Below are 20,725 nucleotides of genomic sequence, written 5' to 3'. Positions count from 1 at the left end.
ATGTGAATATAACTTATAAGGTATTATGTATCCCTTCTTTTCGACTTATTAATAAGTAAGCTGAGTCGTCAGATTCCATTAAGTAACTGTAACATTTTAATGATCATCTTCATTATCATTGCGCAATTATGTTATCAAGATCACTTATCTGTTATGAGTTAACCGCTATACTAGTATATGGGGAAATGTCATTTATTTTTTGCTTTCAATTTTTTCATACACAATCTTGCCACCAAGGTTTTTCTTAAGCAGAATTTTATGTAGAATCAAAATATCATGGGTGTCATTTTTTAAAAACTGTTCTTGGGTGTTTTTTTGGCGGTTTTTGGCAACTATCATATTTTTCAATAATTCATATGTTTTCAGCCCAATTTCCATTTTATTTGCTGTATAATATGAACTAATGTGTGCTGAATACTTTTTAAATAAAAATTAATGGTCAAATGTTATCCCAGAAGAAATTTGGACAGACACTTTTATCACATTGGGTGATTGTAGGTGTTTTTGGGTGTTTTTTGGGTGCAATTTATAATGTATATATATAGAGTGTTTTCAAATGTGAAAAGATAACAAGTTTGTCACTATTCGCCGTAGAAGTGACGTCATAATTGGATTAACTACCATAGTAATAGATATATGCAATTTTTGACTCTATCGCCCTGCATTACAAGCAGGTTGCACTCATCACCTGTGTATGTCTGCATTCATAGATTGAATATAATACCGCTCTTTTCCAAAAATACTAATCTTACAGGTGCGAGTGATCAGCATGATATGAATATTCTATAGAGTTACGGTCCAGGTCTTTCCCTGTTCTTTGACATCTATGGTTCAATGCATAGGTACCACATAAACTTTGTACAGTGCAGAGCGATATAGTCAACAATTGTATTCATCTGTTGCTATGGTAGCCTTACGTCACTTATAGCTAATGCATGTACTTTTTGATACAAAAACTCGAGCGTAGGCCCTACTACCCAGTTTATAAGACCTGTGGCCGTTTAATAATGACAATGTGCCACCTATCCTAGCATGTTGTTTGGGTCACAGGTAACATATATATACATGTTTACAAAAATACAGATGCAGCAGAGGGCGGCCATCTTGTTTTTCAAACTGGTGCCCATTTTGCAAAATATTTCCAATATTTTTCAAACTGCCCCTTCCCAATGTGGTTTATTGGCACCAGTAGCAATGGTTTTATTGGCACAGTAGCATTTGTTTTAGGCTTGTTGTATTAGTTTTATCATGTTGGCATACAGTAGCACCAATATTGATGATTTTCAAATTCAAAATGGCCGCCAAGAATTCAAAATGGCCACCGAAATCAATTTATTTCCTTCAATCATACAATGAGCCTAGGAGATTGGACATGTGCCATGAATAATAACACACACAAATCCGATACTAAATGCACCCACCCCTTGTGCAAGTTGACCTATATCTGTTTTAATCACATTTAAATGATGACTTCATTTTGCATATTATAACATTTTAAAATGCCATAGAAAATGTTTCTTGGCCCATATGTGTATCCTTTAAACAAGAGCAGTTGGTGGTGCTAGTTTGGGCTGCAGGCTGTATCAATACATCCATAAGCCCATGGCAGCAGGGGAGGGGGTTCTTCAAATATTTTGAACGGAGATGTGCCACACAGATTTTCGGATGCTGACTTTTCTATACCTTCTTTTTGCTGTTTCTGCAACCCATCAGGATACCAATTTTTCACAAAATGCACCCAAATTTGCCCTAATTTAAGGGCACTTTTTGTCCTGATGATGTGCCCATTTGGTTGCATTGGTCTCCACTGAAAACCCACCCATCGATATATCAATATTGCTAAAAAAAATATACCGCCAAACCATGGCAACTTCCTGTACATGTACACCTTCAAACAGGAAATTGAAAATTGGGGTATTGAGAACTGCAGGGTAAAGGGTACCGAGTGATCCCACAAATGGGTTATGGGTCCTGGGGGATGGACTTATATAGGGTTTCTAGGGATGGAGTTAGGGATACCAGGGGTGGGATAAAGAGTACCGGAGACAACATTAGGTAACAAGGATGGGGTTAGAAATACCAAGGACATGTTTAGGGGTGACCATGAAAGAAGTTAGGTGTACCAATAACAGGGTTCCCCGAAGGTCCCAGGGACAACAGTTTATGGGTCCAGGTGAAGGGATTAGGGGTTCCAGGGATGTGATTAGGGGTATCGACAATGGGGCTTGGGGTATCAAGGAACAGGGTTAGGGATTCCGGAGACGAGGGTTAGGGGTTCCAGGAATGGGGAGAGCCCCATGGTCAGTGTTAGGGGATCTAGGGATATGGTAAGGGGACTGGGGATAGAGTTAAGTGCCTCAGGGTTTGGATAATGGGTACCAGGGACAGAGGATGGGACTAGTGGTATTGAGGACTGTGCAGGGTAAAGGGTACAACAGGTAATGGGTCCCGGTGATGAATTGGGTTAGGGTTTCAGGGATGACCAGTCATGGGTTCCAGGAATGGGGTTAGAGGACACGTGGTCATGTTTGAGGCCCCAGGGATAGGATGAGGTACTGGGGATTGAGTTAGGGTTCCCAGGGTTGGGGTACTGGGTACCATGCAGGAACGGGGTAAGGGGTAACGGGCATAAGGGGAACCGTATGTGGGGTTACAGGTGCCGAAGATCAAGATGGGATTAGGGGTCTGTCTAGTCTCGGGGACAGACTTTTTAGGTTTTAGGAATGGAGTTAAAGGTCCTGTAGTAGGTTTAAGGTTAGGATAGGGTTAGGGGTACTGGGGATGGAGTGGGTTTGGGGTTCCAGGTTTGGCGTTAGGAGTCCCAGGGATGACATTAGGAGTAATGACGACTGTGCAAGGGTACTGGAGTAAGAGACGTACAGGGTACTAAGGATGTGGTTAGCAGTGGCGTAGGGTCTTAGCGGCGGGGGGGGGGTGCCAAGGATGGGGTTATGGGCTAGCTGGCCCCGAGTACATATCAGGTTATGGGCCACTGGGTCCATGGATGGGTCTAGGAGTCCCAGGGATGGGTAGGGGTACTGGCCAGGGATGGGGATAGATGTACCAAGAGAACCGAAGAGGATATGGGTAGGAGCATTCGGGTACTAGTACGGGGATACATGTTATGGGGTAGGCCTACATGAACAGGTATCAGAGTACGATGTACATTTAGCAGGGTACATGGTTATGAGGTACCGAGTTAAGGGTATTGGGTACAGATTAGGATTACGGGTTAGGGTATGGGAGCTTATGGGTATGCGCTGGCCCAGAGTACATCAAACTTGGCGGGAACATAATTATCATTATCATATCCTGAGGAGACGGATGAAGACATTTAAGGTGGAATAAGGTTACAGATCTTAAATTCGGGAACTATTTTATAACAAAATGTCATCGTAGAAAGTGAATTCATAATTATAGGTGAGCATTTGAATGTGGGTGTGGGGTGGTGTGGTGTGTATTTGCAGTGTATTATGGAGTTTGTGTATGTGTTGGTATATTAATTAACATGTTACTTGCTTAAACTTATATTTTACAATGCTCATTATAATGTTTGGAGGAAATAAGTTGAATTTGGCGGCCATTTTGAATTTTTGGAGGCCATTTTGAATATCAAAGTCGTCGATGTTAGTGCATAAGTCATAAGTAATATCCTAAGCTTAAAACAAATGCTACTGTACCAATAAATTCACAATAGGAAGGGTCAGTTTGAACAATATTGGGAATGTATTGCCGAAATGGGCGCCGTTTTGAAAAATAAGATGGCCACCAACTGCTGCATCTGGAATTTTGTAGACATGTACGCCCCTATAAATATGTTACTTCGGACCTAAACAACATATTAGGATAGTTAGGATAGGTGGCACATTGTCATCAAAAAAAGGCCACGGGATTTAGTTTGCCAAGGCAACTTTCCGCCCCCAAACACCCATCAAAAATGAAAAAAAAAAAATCCGCCCAAAAAACACCCAAAAATTTAAACATTTGAACACATTTCTTCAATATTTGAGGTAGTTCATATTAAAGTGTATTTAAAGTTTGGAATGATAATATAAAAGCCTTTAAATGCAATATATGACTTAAATAAGTTGATTTTTATTCCATAATATATGCCAAATACTGAAAATCAGAATTTGCCCAAAATCCGCCCAAAAAACACCCAAGAACAACTTTAAAAAAATGACACCCATGATTTTTGGAATCCTCACAAAATTTTGATTCAGAAAAACCTAATTTGCAAGATTGTGTATGAAAGTTTTGAAAAAACACAATTCCCCATATACTATACGTTCGCTATGTTGACTTTTTTATTTTGTGATTTTGATACAAACCTAATTTAAGATCTCATAAAAGTAATTGTAACATTTTAAGTACCCACTTTATGTAGATTTTAATGTGCATCTACTCGATTCAACAATTAAAAAGCATATCTTAACAGGTATTCGAATATTCTATTTTAAGTCATCACACTTGGAAGTATCTACCCATTTCAATTAATTACGCTTTAATGAATCCATTAGGAAGATCACTATCATCAAAGCGTAACACACGCTTTCTTACGACGCATCTTACTGCATAGCAATTTGTCGATAATCGACCTTAAAATCATTTCGTAGATCACAGTACATTAACCACCGGCTAGTAAACAGGTTGTGTTCTACTTGGTTATCACATCGTTCCAGTCAATAGTACTGCTTAAGTCATTTGAATTGAACGAATGGAAATATCGCGGAAGAGTAAATTAAACTTTAGTCTATGATGCGTTAATAAACACGTGTAGCTTTAATGTTGCGCTAATGGATGACTTCTTTTCAAACATTCACGATATTCACAAAGCCAGATCCTAGTATTGGAGAAAAAATCTTTGAAAATAATGCTCCATAATAACCTCTCTTATTGTTCTTGTTTTATACTTGTTATTGCTCCACAAGTTGATTTTCCAATTACTTTCGACATACACGAAAACAATCATTTATTGTTGGAAATACTTCGATTACTACCAAGTACCACGTGGTAGAAAAAATACCGGATGCTGGTTATTCTATTCCATTGGAACAAAATTTATTCGTACACAAAAAGAGAACATCCTCCCGCATGAGTCTAAACATAGGACGCTGGAAAAAATATGATAATTTGTTTATTTGCTATACAACCTATATGTGACTGGACACCACGAATCTGCCGTAAAGTCGGCCCCAATCAATTTTGTTCTCGTTCGTGTTTAGAAAATACATAATCATAAGCTTGAAAAGGGTGTATTATTTCGGTTCTACATGTGTCTCTTTTTTCCACATTTCTGGTAATAGGCCTAAATATCGAACAGTCATAATTGGCGGTCATTTCAAATCATCCCCAAGTCAACGAGCTTCGGGAATGTCCTCTCATTGTTAATTGCTGGTTATACATACCTAGACAAAATGCAATACTTTGTTACCCACCACTTGAACAGGATTAAGCCAAAGTAAACAAAGACTAGAACTATTTAAGGATTCTATAGAATTAGGTAGAAGCTTAATATTATCCTCTTCAGCAATAGGATTATTGATTGGTTTAAACATTTTGATGAGGTACTTGTTGCACCAATTGAGGTACCTATGAATATGACCTTTAAGCACATTCTACTCTGTAACTCAGAATACAATTTGCCGACTTTACGGCTCATTCGTAGTGTACCGCCACATATAGAGGTTATCCGTGTTCTATAAGCTGCATATCCTATCAACGACTGCTACACCTTGTTTAGAACTTTCAAAAGAAGAACCTGCATGTGCTACCATGACTGTTTCAAAATAGCCCGCCAAAGTCATGCAGATAACTCCGAGGTCGTGCACTGAATTAGTTTGAATGAGGAATACTACGGGAACCAGCGCCTTTTGTTAGAAGTCACACATGAGTGAAGTGGATAACCTCTATTGGATGCGTTGTTGTATGGATACTATTGTTATGAAACCATAACCGTAATCGATGAAAAAACCTCATTCCATTATCTTGGCCATCACACAATATCAAATATTTCAATATGCGATAGAATAAACACTCTGATGCATTCCTATACGCGACTCGATCATTTACTGCGCCAAAAAAGTATCCTTATACATTTGGAAAAATAATCACAATTTCAAAACTTAACCATATTGGGGTAAATTTGTTTTTTTAATAGGTGGACCTTCGTCTTATCAAATGCTTGTAACTTTGCTTCATGAAGTCACATTGGATTCAATGAGGTGTCATAATGTGTCGGATTAGTGCATCTATTAAAGAAATAAATTTACTCAAATATGGTTTAGTTTAGGATTTTTCTTCCAATTGTAAGGATGCTTTTTGGCGCAGTATATTTAAAGCAAGGTAAGATCTTAAGGTTGTGCGTTTCAAATTTAGAAAAACAAGAAAGATTTACATTTTTTCTATTGTATTAGTAACCATATTACTTCTTGTTTTATCATTGTACATTGTTCCGCATCGGACAATACTCTTAATGGACACAACTCTTTTAGTGAGGGAGCGAAGAGGTGATCAAAGTGAAAGAATTAAAACATTGCCTACTACAGCGATGGAGTGAAATCAATGGAAAGAGTGAAATCCACACTGGAAAGAGAACACGATATATATAATTCACTTTCAAAGTTAAAACGACTATAAAATTTGACCACATTACGTAATCAGAGATAGACTTTGTACCAAATAACATTGATATGAAACTTGATATTGCATACACAGCGTTTCTTGCTGCTCCATTTAATATGGAAATCTGATTTACTAGCATATATCAATGATGCATTTGCTTAATAGATACCATTAATACAAACAAAATAATAATAACAAAAAGGTACAAGAACATCAATATTCCGGTACTACAAGCTTACAAGACAACAAGAAGAATAAGGCAGTAAAAATCTACCAACAATTACAGGAATAACATTATAACATTATAGGAATTAAAGAGATAGAGATGTGAAGCCCTAGCACACGCTGTCCTGTAATTTGAACTACGAGAGTTTGTGTGTGGTGACATTTACGTCCTTACATTATAAATGTCCAAACACCAATTACCAGTAATTTGAGAGCTCCGGTGTCTGATATCAAATATGGGTCGTACTGACCAGGACTGCTACATGGGTTATTACAATGTTAGGGTAGCATAAAGATATAACGAGCAATAGTGTTCAGCTGTTGCTCTTTTGAACATTGAACGGGAATAACTTACGGAAAGGTTGAATACTCTTAAACTAACAACTCATAAGCACTCGGTATCATTCGTTACATAAATGTTTGAAAGTTTTCTGTTGTCTAATCATACTAATTGAGAAGTCAAACTTGATGGTTGATTGGGAAATTACCATTTCAATTCAGATTTTTAAGGGTTTTTATTTTGTATATGCGTTATGAATAAAACGACGCTCGTTTTCTGGGGAAAAGCTGATATTGAGTTTATTGTCAGATGTGCATTAGCGCCGTTGTTTCAAACTTATCTAGCTAGATGTTGGATACTATTCTATATCATGAAAACGTATTTAAAAATATACCATCAGAAATTAAAGGATTAGTAATAGACGACAGTCGTAATCTTGTTTTTTTCCTCATGTCTTTAAACTAAACATCTCTCGGCCATCAAGTTGTACTGGGCAAGGGTACGTACATCTTCACTACGAAAGGTCAACATTTTCATATGATGGACAGATTGTTATCCCGGCCACATACGCTTGAAGTACATAGCATTAGATTGATACATTTTTCGGGCCATCATCGTTTATTTCCGATCTTCGCACATATTAATTGTGTCTAGCATTGTCTTACACCCCGCTATAGGCTGAAACATATATGCTGCTTCCTTCCTTTATTATGTTATCTGTTACGATTGCACGATTGTAAACTCAATCATAACTATGGATCATTTAAAGACATTTCAAAAAGGTTTCTGAAATTCTATGACTAATTCACGCATTTCAGTAATGGATCTAAATGATGTAAGGCAGATGTCTTGATTTGAGAGGATATACATGATAATTGATGGCTACAGATTACAAGTGTTTCATCTGCTGCAGAAACATGCAGCTATACTGCAATTTGCATGTTGCAGTCCAACATTTAATGTGTGTGCAAATAATGAAACTTAGACTTAGTCTGTCTCAGTGACAGACGTCTCACCCCCTCTCTGTCCAAATCAAGAAAAGCACTTATTTATTATAAAATAATCTTTAATGAAAGTTTCAGGTTTTCCATACTCATTTCATGATATCATAAAATAATTCATGCCGTTAATTGCTAGCATTTGCATAAAGTTTAAATTATGGGAAATTGGAATCATATGACCACTACACATATGACGAATTACGCTATTACTATCAGTAAAATCAATAATTAAATGTGCACTTCGAGATTTGTATGTCGTCAGATACCCTTGGACTACCTGATGTTTGTATGTAAAAACTTTCTTGCAGACTCGGTCGTTTGACAAAGCTAGGTATCGAACGATTTTTACTTTCCGGCTGTCGACAGCCCTAAATTACATCACAGTGACCTGTGGAGGGATGTGTTAAATATAATTATATGTAAGCAAATCCAATGTCCGAATGAGGTGACATTTTGGAAGTAAGGTTTTTTTTTCATCGATACCTATTGAACTTGATTGAACAGATTCATCAGGATCGGTATAGTAAACTGGTTAACAAAGTTCTTTGTATCTGATCCAGAATGTTCACTTACTTGTGTACGTTTCAACAACACCTGTTGTCTTTATCAATACTTGATGGGTAGTGACTGCTACTGACAACCGACGCTAGAAGTAGTTCCAGCGTTGAATTTGGAGTTGCCAGTTGGTTTTTCTTCAAGGGATTTTTAGATCCCTGTTTCAGAAACTCATCAAATATGTGAGATAGTTGGGACTGTCCTTCATTTCTGTTAGCAAGGTGAACATTCTGGATCAGATACAAAGAACTTTGGTAACCAATTGAACCTTATCCTGTAAAGAGGATGTTAAGATAAATAAAAATCCCTTTAAGTTTTATACACTTTTAAAATAATCATGGATTCTGTATTAAATATTAACATACATATTCGGGGCATACGATGGGGCATACGAAAATGTTTTGTAAGAGATGCATGATTTAATTTTAGACCAATTGATATTAAAAATTTACAAGGAATGCTTCTACCGCTGGGTTGACCTAATGAATATAGCTACAAAGTGTGATCTCCAACGGATTGCTCCACAAGAAATGCCTCCATAATTATAATGGCTGATCTAAATCGCCTCTTGTACACGAATCGTCTGTCAGGATGAAGTAGCATGAGATGCAATTCTTGTTTATTTATTCTTTCGGCTATGCGGACACAGGATTCGCGTATTATCAAGGTTGTACTGTTAAAGTAATATCGGAAGAACTTCGTTTTTTTTTTTTTTTTTTTGTATTTTTTCTCTCCATGATTATATATGTTTTCAAAGTGTGAATAGTGTGTTTAATTTCGTGCAATAATGACTGAGTTATACTTGCAGAATTCTCCAGCTTTTTGCTGTTTTTAATATATAGTTCTTTTGTATATAAGTTGTTTTTGTATTTTACCTATAATCAAAATTATTTGATATTAGAAGGACATTCCTCGTATTCAAAATGCAAGTTGGCGTGTCTGCTGCGCTCTCAGGTCCCAAAAATATTATGCAAACGTTGCTATCTGATTATCTAAGGTAATTATGGTTTAATTTTTTATCAATAGGGAATGTATATCCACGTATCTTCATCTTGTATCGACACTGACTATCAAAGATGCTTATTTTATGATGTCTGTATAAAGAATAATAATACGCTAAAGCATGCGACTCCCTAACTGACCCACATGGTGAATCCGGTAACGGTGTCAAAGTTGAAATTGCTGCTGGCACGTACTCAATTGTGCTAAATTTGTTAACTTCACCACTAAATTATGAGAACGTTGTTGGAAGAAATTGAGGTACTAGAGGTCAAAGTACTTTTCTTGAATCTCAACAACAATATTAACATTATTTAATCGTCAGAATTTTTATAAAAGTTTGAAACGTTTGCGATCGTCACACTTGCATATGCATCCTAATCTATAAATTAATATCATTCCATCCGTTTTATGGACAAACGCGACTAAAGGCTACTTTTAAAATAACATCATTGATTTTGAATCTTCTGCAGTTGAATAACAAAAATGTTCACAATATTGTTTAGTTGACTTTCCTCAAGTGCTAAATTTAACATTATTGCATACGGTAACCTAAAGATCAAAATAGATATAAAAAATCAAAATATTCTTTTAACTTCCATGACTGACAACGCAAGTGATAAATCTTCATGAATGGAATAAACACAGATGCTATTCATTGCATAAACATGACTGAAGTTTATTTCAGGCCAATTGATATTCCAAATGTATTTATATACAAGGAATTCCTCGTCTGCTGGGTTGACCTAATGTGTATCTGCAAAGTGTGATGTCCAGCGGACTGCTCCACATGAAGTGCCTCATCACGTATCGACATAAAGTCTGCACAAAAAGTAACTCAGCTGTTATAAATACGCCTATAGATTCAGAACTAATAATTATTTTCAAAATATTTCAACATAAAAATAAGGATGATTATTTACGCGCATTTTGATACCCCATTTGTCCAATTTTGTTCAATATTGACAATACAGAAGTGTTTTGAAAGAAAAATACCCCAATTTAAAAGTTGCAGTTATTTTGTATTGATTTGAAGTAAGCGCGAAGATAATGGCGGGCTTTAAGTGTTTACAGTGCTGGCATTATAACCATTGATCGCTGTAAACTGCAACTTTTAAATTCGGGTATTTTTCTGTAAAAGCACTACTGTGTTGTTAATATTGAACGACATTTGACGAATGGGGTATCAAAATGCGCGTAAATATATCATCCTTCTGTTTATGTTGAAATATTGTGAAAACAATTATTAGTTCTAAATCTATAGGCGTATTTATAACAGCTGAGTTACTTTTTGTGCAGACTTTAGATCGCCTCTTGTACACGAATCATCAGTCACGAACAGGATGAAGTATCAAGGCTTGTTTATTTATCCTTTCGGCCTTGAGGACACGGGCTCTGCGTATTATCAAGGTTGTACTTTATAAAGGCAGGCACGACCAAGGGCTAGGGAAATACTATAACTGGGTCAATAACAAAGTTTAGAGGTACCTCCAATGTGATGCATTTATATCTTTATTCCATCCCAGGATTCATTTTTTTTTCCATTTTGTAAAAATGTGTAGACTAGATAACGGTTGAGAATCGGCATCCAATAATAATACATCTAACCTCTTGGTAATCTGTATTATGGCGGTTAAATTCTCCTATAATACCTCGTCTCTCAAGCTGTTTAATTAACATATAACGTGTAATAGAACATAATGATAACAATAACTAATTAAAAGGTAATTCACCACAGATGATTATTATGGTAACATTTTTTATTTCAAACTCTAATAGTGACCCGCAGGTCAAATTGCTAGAATTTTTCAATTTGAAATTGCAATTTGCAGGCAGCTGCTTAATCAGCGCCAATATTGCAACATTGAAACAAAAAACTATACAAACATCCAATCCAACCATACCCCATCCCCCAGTAGGCAATGAGGATAAAGTGCCTTGCCCAAGGCCACAACACGTTGGCACGGGCGGGGCTCGAACTCGCAACGCATTTCATTTCATTTTATTTAGCACTCAATATACATCAAAAATTGCAAACAAAAAGAAAATACAATAGATTGCACATTATGGATAAAATACTTTAAAATCTACTGTACATGTATATGTAATTCAGGGTACCAAAATGCACGAGGTGACAATGGAATAAATACCAATGAGTACCAAGGATAGCCCAAAAAGCCTTCCGAAGAATGCTTAATTCCATTGGGGTCCTTGTAAGGCAAAAAAACAATAAAGCAGCAGCAGCACAGCAATGATTAAGGCAGGAGGACGAGCAAAACATAACAAAGACGAAAAACAAACGAGCAAAAAGGGGGCCTAATAATTTTCGTGATGCATAATATCACGCTCAGCTAGCCAAGCCTGTTCCGAAAGGTGCTTCCTGACAGCACGTTTGAATTGCGGCAAATTCCCAATTTCTTTGATTGATTTGGGCAACAAATTCCAATGGTGAATAGCAGTGAAAATAAAGTATTATATGCTTGGCCTTTGACTTTGTGGACAATGAAATTGACTGAGCTACCCCTGGTACTATATTTGTGAATGGACGAAATACGGGTAAAATTGGAATTACGATAATCTGGAGCGGTACCCTGAAATTTTTTAAAAACGTTATTCATTTTCATTTGAATCACTCTATCTTTTGGCCCATCGGAATGCCGCATTGGGTCAGGCGGTTACCTTTGAAAATAATGATGTAATCAGTGGCTTGATTAGGAGCGGGAGAGGGTGCACCGGCGGTCAGTACGATGTGACCATAATTAACCCCACACATGGCATTTAAATACCTTTGGCTGGGCTTCTCTCCTCATATTTAAAATCTTCAGGAGCATGATAACGTTTAAAAGAATAAAATGATGTACCTCTTAACCCATGAAATATATAGTTCAAAATACCATATAATTATTATGTCCGGAGTTTATGGGATTATACATGTGGCCGTGTGTCCTGAACTCGCCACCCTTAGCGTTACATGACAAATATTATGAATTTTTACACCAACCGGCTTTCTAATTAGATTATCTCGACAATCATCAACCCTAAACTAGCAAAAGTATACATTTTTGGAAAGCTGAAGGCATAAGCAATTCAAATATATACATTTCAACTCATTATACAGGGTGACCTGCAAGTTATACAGGGTGGAATAAAAAAAATTATAAAAAAAAATGGGTCACTCAATGCATTGCTTATTACCAACTTACAGTAATAAACTGGAAGTAAACAACATTCATTTGGTTAGAGGATGGAGAGCCAACTGACTTTGGAAGAAACCAAAATCACAGCTGTTTGGTAATCTCGGAATATAGGGTGTCCCAAAGTATGTTAGATTTTTTTACAATTCAACATATTTTGAACCTAAACATTTTCCCCTAACCCATACAGAAACAATATGTCCATATTTAGATTCCTCGTCAAATTTCCTTCAGAAAATCTATACTTTGACTATGATAGGATAAGTAATTAAAATTTTACAGTAACTTTTAGATTTTGAAGACATCTGCATTACTTACTACAGTGTTTAATATGACAACGGGTAGTTTTATATGGAAAAGTTTGTATATTCTAGACTAAACCAATCATACATTATTAAAAACAATTAGTAGAATTGTTTAGCTGTAAGCCCATGAGTGTTTTAGATTCTAAATAGAGTCCAAATCCAATTTACAGCCTTTACAGAAGCAGATTACGCACTAAAAATACCAATCCCATAGAGTTTGTGTGTACCACATCCCCACCACCACATCCCCACCACCGCCACCCTGCCCATTCTGAATTCTATGAAGCACAGTGTCAGTATTAAAAAGTTCAAGTATTTCTTTTTACAGGGTTGAAAGTGCATTTTATTTAGCAATAAAATGAGACCACAAGCATGACAATACCTTCTTGCTTGACAGAGATATCATTATTTGTTTTGAGTCGACTTTGGCAAAATGTAACGTCGCCACCTTTTTTTGGTGGCGAGCTCAAGACACACGACCATGTAGTATGATGGTAAGTTTTAATAGCTTGCAGTATAAAATCAAATACTTCAATCAAATACTTAATCGAATACACTGTAAATCCTTCAGGCATATTTTCCTGGCCATTGATCGTATAAACGTCTTATACCACCACTCAGCATGTTTCGTGAACTCAAAGTGGTAGCTGAACATTAATATTCCATAGTAATAGCTGTAAGCAGTTCATGGCTGTACATGGAAATATTTCTTAACAGTTAGGGTTTAAATCTGAAAAACGCTGCGGATTTGTTTATAAGCCTTTGTTAACCACAATGCCGGCTTTGTTGGTGACAAACGGTAATGTTTGCTTATTTTAGTAGGTACTAACGAATGCAGGGCGTGCTAGTTCAAATCGTAATTCTAACCATAACTCTTGTCCTAACAGTCTTAACCAACTCTAACCCTAACATATGTCTTGCCTCAACCTTAAATGCAACGACTGAATCTTTTATTTCTTGACATTCGTTAAAGCTTATTGCATTGATAAAATTCGTTAATAAGGGTCATTATATGAGCTTATACATTATTTGTCTGATGTTCGCTGAATAAAAATGGCATAAGTGATTTCGTTTTCATATAAATGGTAATGTTATGTTAAATACAAACTTAAGATTTACCAAGGGAATTCTCTTCGTTGTAAGACATACTGAATAATTTATCAAAGCAACATTAACCTAGGACATCAGTCTCTGTTAACTTAAGGACGTACCATGGGAAATATACATATAGTACTACTGTATTATATATAGATGTGCCAACGAATTCCTCCTCAATCGGAGGCCCTTCAATGGGGTTGAACGGAACATTTGCCATATTTAAAGGTACGTGTTAAGGTTAATGTTTTTGTATGCCAGTTTCATTTAAATATGTCAAAATGCATTTTAAAATATACTTACTCTGTATTACTGTCGAAGGGGGAAGTATATACATATTTTGGAAGCATTACTCATGACCTGTTTTAATCCATAGATTATATAATACGCGTGTCTTAATTATGTCAATTACCATGATTACGAATAAACAATTGCGTTTGTTCCCTGCTTTAAAAACCAAGGATTATAATTATATAAATGACACAAAATGTATAATATACATTGTATATCCAATACATGGGGGGGGCAACACTTTGTCGACCTGGGTGGTGGCACTTTAATCAAACCCATAATGTGCTGTGTATCATATATCTGGCTGAACGTAAATAAACAATTCTGTGTTCTAAATCCTGAAAGATGGTGTAAACATTATGAAATAAATTGGACATTAATTTGGAAAAAATTTCCATTCTCCCCTGTGTATGGATAAACAAATTCCCCTTTCCCCTTCTGTTTCGGACACCCAACACTGTGTATTTCAAGCAATAATTCATACAATAATAATGAAATTTAGTCCACGAATGGCTTCAATTATGGGCCTTCTTTAAACATGTTTTTGGATTGTTCATACTACATTTGTACATAATAATAGTGCCAAAATTGTTCACCAAATCCCTTTAATTGTGCCTTCCGTTTGGAAACGTTTTTCACTTCCGAGGAGGGAAAATCCCCCACAGACACTCCCTTTTTCGCTTCTGATTTGGATCTACAACTATTATGTTTAAAACAATAATTTATACAATAATGATGAAAAAATTGCTTCAATTTGGGCTTTTCTGTAACCCATTCTCGGATTCTTTTAAAACTAAAGTTATACACAATAATAATTAGCAATGGCTTCAATTGGGCCTTCATCTTGGAGGTTTATCACTTCGGAGGGGGCACATCCCCTAACCTAGCAGACACAACCAGGCCTCGAAACAAGAAAAAATATCCAAGGGTCCTCCGGACCCTTGCCTTTGAAATTTCAAGGGTCCTCACCAATTTTCAAGGGTCCGACCCCGGACCCTTGCCTTTGAAATTTCAAGAGAGAGAATTAGCTACGGCGATCACGGTATATAGATTGTAGAAAATTGAAAACCTGGGTTGAAAACTTGATGGGAAACTAAAATGAAAGTGTACTCAGGGAGCTGGACGTATTATGTGAACAGATTTTCCAGTGGAACAACAAAGGTAGGATTTTCTGCTCTTTGCTTGGTTCAATGTTAACGAGTCACGCGGACCCGTACCGTAAGATATTTGCGGGTCCGCGCCTACTTTCACGAGTATTTGACGCAAGGACGCGCCTTATTTCGAGCGCTGGACACAACACGTTTTCGAAATCTTTCGCAAACAGGGCCGTTTCGACCATTAGGCCAGGTAAGGCCTAGGGCGTCAAACGCAGAGGGGCACAACAACGAAAAAAACGGTGAAAGAAAAGGGAAGAAAAAATGAGGGCGTATACAAATTTAAAAAAATTGCAGACGATGGTGGCCGACATTATTCATGTGGCAACAGCCAATAGCGTAAACAAAACAGACAATATGACGGCAAAACTGCCTGGACGTTGGACGCCCCGTGCCGAGGTGCGTTTTTAGCTCTATTGGCCACCGTTACAGAAAAAAAAAATGCACAAAATACATTTCTCAGTGCAATGTAAACATTTTCACATGAAAATAAATATTTTTGGATTCAAAATGAATGTGAAGAAAAAAAAAATATAGCCGGGAGTGGGAATCGATCTCGGGACCCTCTGCGTGGGAGTCGAGATTCCTACCGCTAGACCACGCAATCATTTATACACAATTTTTTAGTATATATCATAAACATATCGTGCGTTATTCATCCAAACATTAAAAAAACAGTACTTACAATGAGGTTCACTGTCGAACCTCAACGGATTTAGACTGATAAAATAGTGCTTAATAACATGCATACACTTCTGAAATTATTTGAGACATTTTCGTGTTTACGTGTAAAACCAATGACGACGTCAAAATTCAGTCAATCTTGGCCGCCCCCCCCCCTGAAAAATTGGAGGAAAAATAAAAAGGGGCGAAAAGAGAAACAGAAAACAGGGCGGAAAAGGAAAAGTGGGACCTCAGAAAAGGAAAAGAAACGGGGCATTTTTCTGACCCTTCACGTATTTGTTGCCAGCGGTGAACATAGCTTTTCTATGCTAAAGCTGAATAAGACTTATTTGCGTTCAACGATGACCCAAGAAAGATTTAAACCAATAATTCATACAATAACAGTGAAAAAAAATCGCTTCAATTGGCCTGTCAACTGGCGCAACTTTATGTTTACATGTAAAGCAATACCGGGCAATACCGGGCAATTTATACAATAAAGGTCAAAACTTGTCTACGAATGGCTTCAATTGAGCCGTCATTTCGCAAATTTTAGGTTTTTTCAAACTAAAAGTTTACACAATAACAGTGACAAAATGGTCCACCAAATGGCTTCAATTGGGTCTTCAAGTTTCTAACATCTAAGGGGGCACCCTCAGACGATGGCCGCTTTTCTTGCATTTTATTTTTTTGGTATGCTTTGGTGGGGGCGGCAGGGAGAGGCCCTGTTCGCAAAGGTTGGAAAAGGTTGCCAGTAAACGTTTAAATGACTGGTGTGGTATACAGGGTATACAAAGAGTATAAAACCTTTTAATAACAGTTAAATCATTTTGTGAAAACTTACTGTAAAATTTTCTAACATAAAGGTTTATTAATTTATTAAATATTTGGCCAAATAATGTCGTTCTAGAGTGTTTTAAATGACAGCCAGTGAAAAAATATCACTGACTATCCAGGATTTGAACCGGGGACCTTCGGATCACCGGACCGATGCTCTGCTAACTGAGCTGATGAGTCAGATGGAGAAGAGCAGTGATGTTATTATCTATAGGCCTTCAGTTCAAAACATTTTCATGACCTCTATATAACCCGATATTTAATGTTATTAAAACGTTTATACCCAAACCGAAACCACAAAATATAACAGCCCATTAACGTATCAAAAACGTGATAAAGACGCGATGGACGCTGGCGGCCATTTTTGTTTAATTTTCTATATCAGCAACTGACTGCTGTCAACCTAGCCAAACTATACCGGAGGTAATAAAGAGCAGATAATGTTCTGTCATTTGTATTGTCACCCTTCCCCACACTACTGATGATAAGCTCGTTTAAGGTCTTGATTGAACATGATGGATGTGAATACAGATGCAGGTACATGTACATTAAGACATTAATGTACATTAGCACAGACTGATTGCTCGCTGATACCTAGAAATTATTTCCCTTCTCTTGTGCCCCTATGTTCTAGTATACCCAGCAGCATGAGAATCACAATACGCTTTCTGACAGAATGAATTATCGTTACAGAGAAAGTCAATTAAATGGAATGGCTTCACACAACGTACGGACACAACATTTTTTTATTATCTTTTATTTATGCGGACTAGGTATGCAATTTTTCCTTTGTAGGGACAATTTTCAACAATATAATATCTTGAGGAAGATAAAAGAGCATCACACTGAAGCAGACTGAATATCGTCAATTGGTATTCTAATCATCGTTTAACGCATCCGTGACTTACATATTCTTGATGCAAGGTCACATAGACCATAATTTGCTGAGTCGAGTGTCAGGAGGACGGGGATAAATAATCATTCTTCTCGATTATTCACCGTCATGTACCAGTCTCATTACCGGGCATTTATATTATGTTTTAATAAAGTTTATTTCAATGCGATTAAAATTAAAATTAATTTAGTTAAGGTGAACAGATTCTTTGTGTTATCATTCATATCCCGTCAACAAATAGCCCTAGACGCGTTACTTTCATCAAACATTTTGGATACCTGAATTATCTTAAAGTCTTAACTTAAGCCTGGTCTTTCTTCATATCATTGCAATACATGTTTTTACATCTCCTTAAGGGATCTAAAATGAGCGTTTATTGCGTTTCGACATTATTTTTTGTGGGACATGAGAGCACCTCAGACCTATCGAATTGCATTCTGAATACGAAGCATGTCTTTCTGATATCAAATAATTTACCTTTTTTGAAAATCACAATATAATACAAATTTTATGACAAATTATAAAAATTTGATATTTTTCAAATTTTTGATATATAACAGTCCTCGAAGTAAATTATATAAATCTAATGACATATTCTTAAAGTGTATGTAGCAGGGAGGAAAAGCCGACGGTCAATTGAAAATTTTGACCTTTCATATTGAAGATATGGATTTTTTTCCCAAAAAGACCTAATTTTTTAGGTGTTTTGGGAAAAAAATCCATATCTTCAATACGAAAGGTCAACATTTTCAATTGATTGTCGGCTTTTCATCCCACCTACATACACTTTAAGTATAAATCATCAGATTTATAAAGTTTACATCAAGTACTGTTAAATATCAAAAATATCAATTTTAATGATTTGCCATAAAATGTGTATTAAATTGCGAATTTCAAAAATCAAAATTATTTGATATCAGAATGACATTCTTCGTATTCAGAATGCAATTCGATATGTCTGATGTGCTCTAATGTCCCACAATAAATACTGTCCAAACGTTCATACCCCATCCCTTAAACAAAGAATTAAATTGTAATTGGTTTGCAAATATCCAGAAGCTGATATCGGTTTTGATTTGTTTCATTGGATGCGGTCTCTTTGTTCAGAACAATGCAAATACCATTCAATCAAGATATGCATGAAATACAAGCACGAAGGCTGTTAATTATTGATGTTATTCTACACGTTGAATATCTGAATGCAAGTTAGCTTCTCACACTTAAAGTTAAAGGTAAAATATTGTTTATCTTTACCGTTAAGATGCAATTATTTCATATATTTCATGGTTACAATCCTTCTTGTTATAACCTCAAAAACTACTGAGCTACTGTAACACGGACTACGACAGAGGGCGCTAGTTTTTAATTTTAAACGCCATATAGCGTTAAATATTTTTAAATACTCTTCGTTATTACATATAGCGTGTGAGTCTGACACCCTCTAATGGGGTTACCGCCTTTGAATGCAAATGCTCTGTAGGATTACATTTTTACCCTTTTTGGGACGTGAAGAAAATCATTGACGAAAAGTATATATACTATGTTACTAGGCCGCCTGTCCAGAGACTCGCTCTTTATTGCTACAGTGTAAAAAATGGTCCGCCTACAAGGAGTTATGTTTTCGGATGCAGCAAAGGATAAAAAGGAGAACTGGACTAACCCAGAGGTTTAACAAACTCCCATGCTTTTTTGTGGGTGGAAAAATCAATCCCACAGTAGGAAGCTTAATCTGATCCGAAGCAACACCATTGTAAAGATGAGAGGTTAAAACAACGTCAAATGAGTGAACAATATGCCTTTAAATTGTTTTCATTTTTAAAGTGAATTTGTCAACTGAGTAAGAACATTGAAGTAAGCCCACGGAAAGGTTAAGAAGCTTGTTTGCAAGGAGTTAAATAATTTATCAGAAGAGAATTCTACAACTAGAGATGTGAATATTGCATGTATTATCTGTTAGACACTTTGGGATGTTATCCTCTTTATAATTAAACACCCATATCAGGTGCATGGAAATATTTACCAGCACCTAACGTTCTATTCAATAAACTATGCTTAACTGACTCGACATGCATGTTTTTATATTCAAGCTAGTGGTTTCAAATCACCAGGCGTATTCGTCACAAATTTAGCATTGTAGCATGCACGCAGGCAGATGTCATCTACATTTAAAGTATGCAAAAGTTGCAATATATATATAGAGACGCGGTGTAAATGTGTATAATTTGTATTTGTTCAAATCCTTTTCTGGTCCTCTTGATGTAAATATAGAGAGCGGTGGCCATGTATATATTACGGCACACTGATACCCGGCGTTGCTGAACTTTTCGCATGTTATTTTTGCTCGAACAGTCCCAGTTACACGATGTCTATCATTTTTACTATTTGAGGATAACTCAGAATGATTTAATACAGTTTATCGAGGTATCGTTAGGATAACAATACCAGATTTTACTGGCAGACCGGGCGCAAAACTTTTCGTTCGAAATAGCCGGTGACCTTGATGTGCAGTATAAAACAGAAGTAATTCCGATTCAGTTCCAACCCTGGAGCATTAATGTTCAGACATTGCCTGTTTCCTCTGACAACATTTCATTGATTACATTGGAA

The 20,725-nt window shown here is 36.5% G+C and overlaps 1 protein-coding gene across 3 annotated transcripts in view; it reads right to left on the bottom strand.

The window, feature by feature from the left end:
* Positions 1-20,725, bottom strand: part of LOC140142767 (glycine receptor subunit alpha-1-like) — a 181,700-nt gene that overhangs the window by 27,652 nt on the left and 133,323 nt on the right. The window contains exon 2 of one of the 3 annotated variants that reach the window (XM_072164759.1): positions 8,704-8,959. The exons of the other annotated variants lie outside the window; for them this stretch is intronic. The gene's annotated coding sequence lies outside the window, so the exon portion shown is untranslated. The remainder of the gene's footprint in view (positions 1-8,703; positions 8,960-20,725) is intronic. 3 annotated transcript variants of the gene reach the window in all.

This window comes from Amphiura filiformis, chromosome 20 (assembly GCF_039555335.1).
Source record: "Amphiura filiformis chromosome 20, Afil_fr2py, whole genome shotgun sequence".
NCBI lineage: Eukaryota > Metazoa > Echinodermata > Ophiuroidea > Amphilepidida > Amphiuridae > Amphiura > Amphiura filiformis.
Note: the sequence above shows the minus strand (reverse complement) of the source record. Positions and strands in the feature narration are given on the sequence as shown.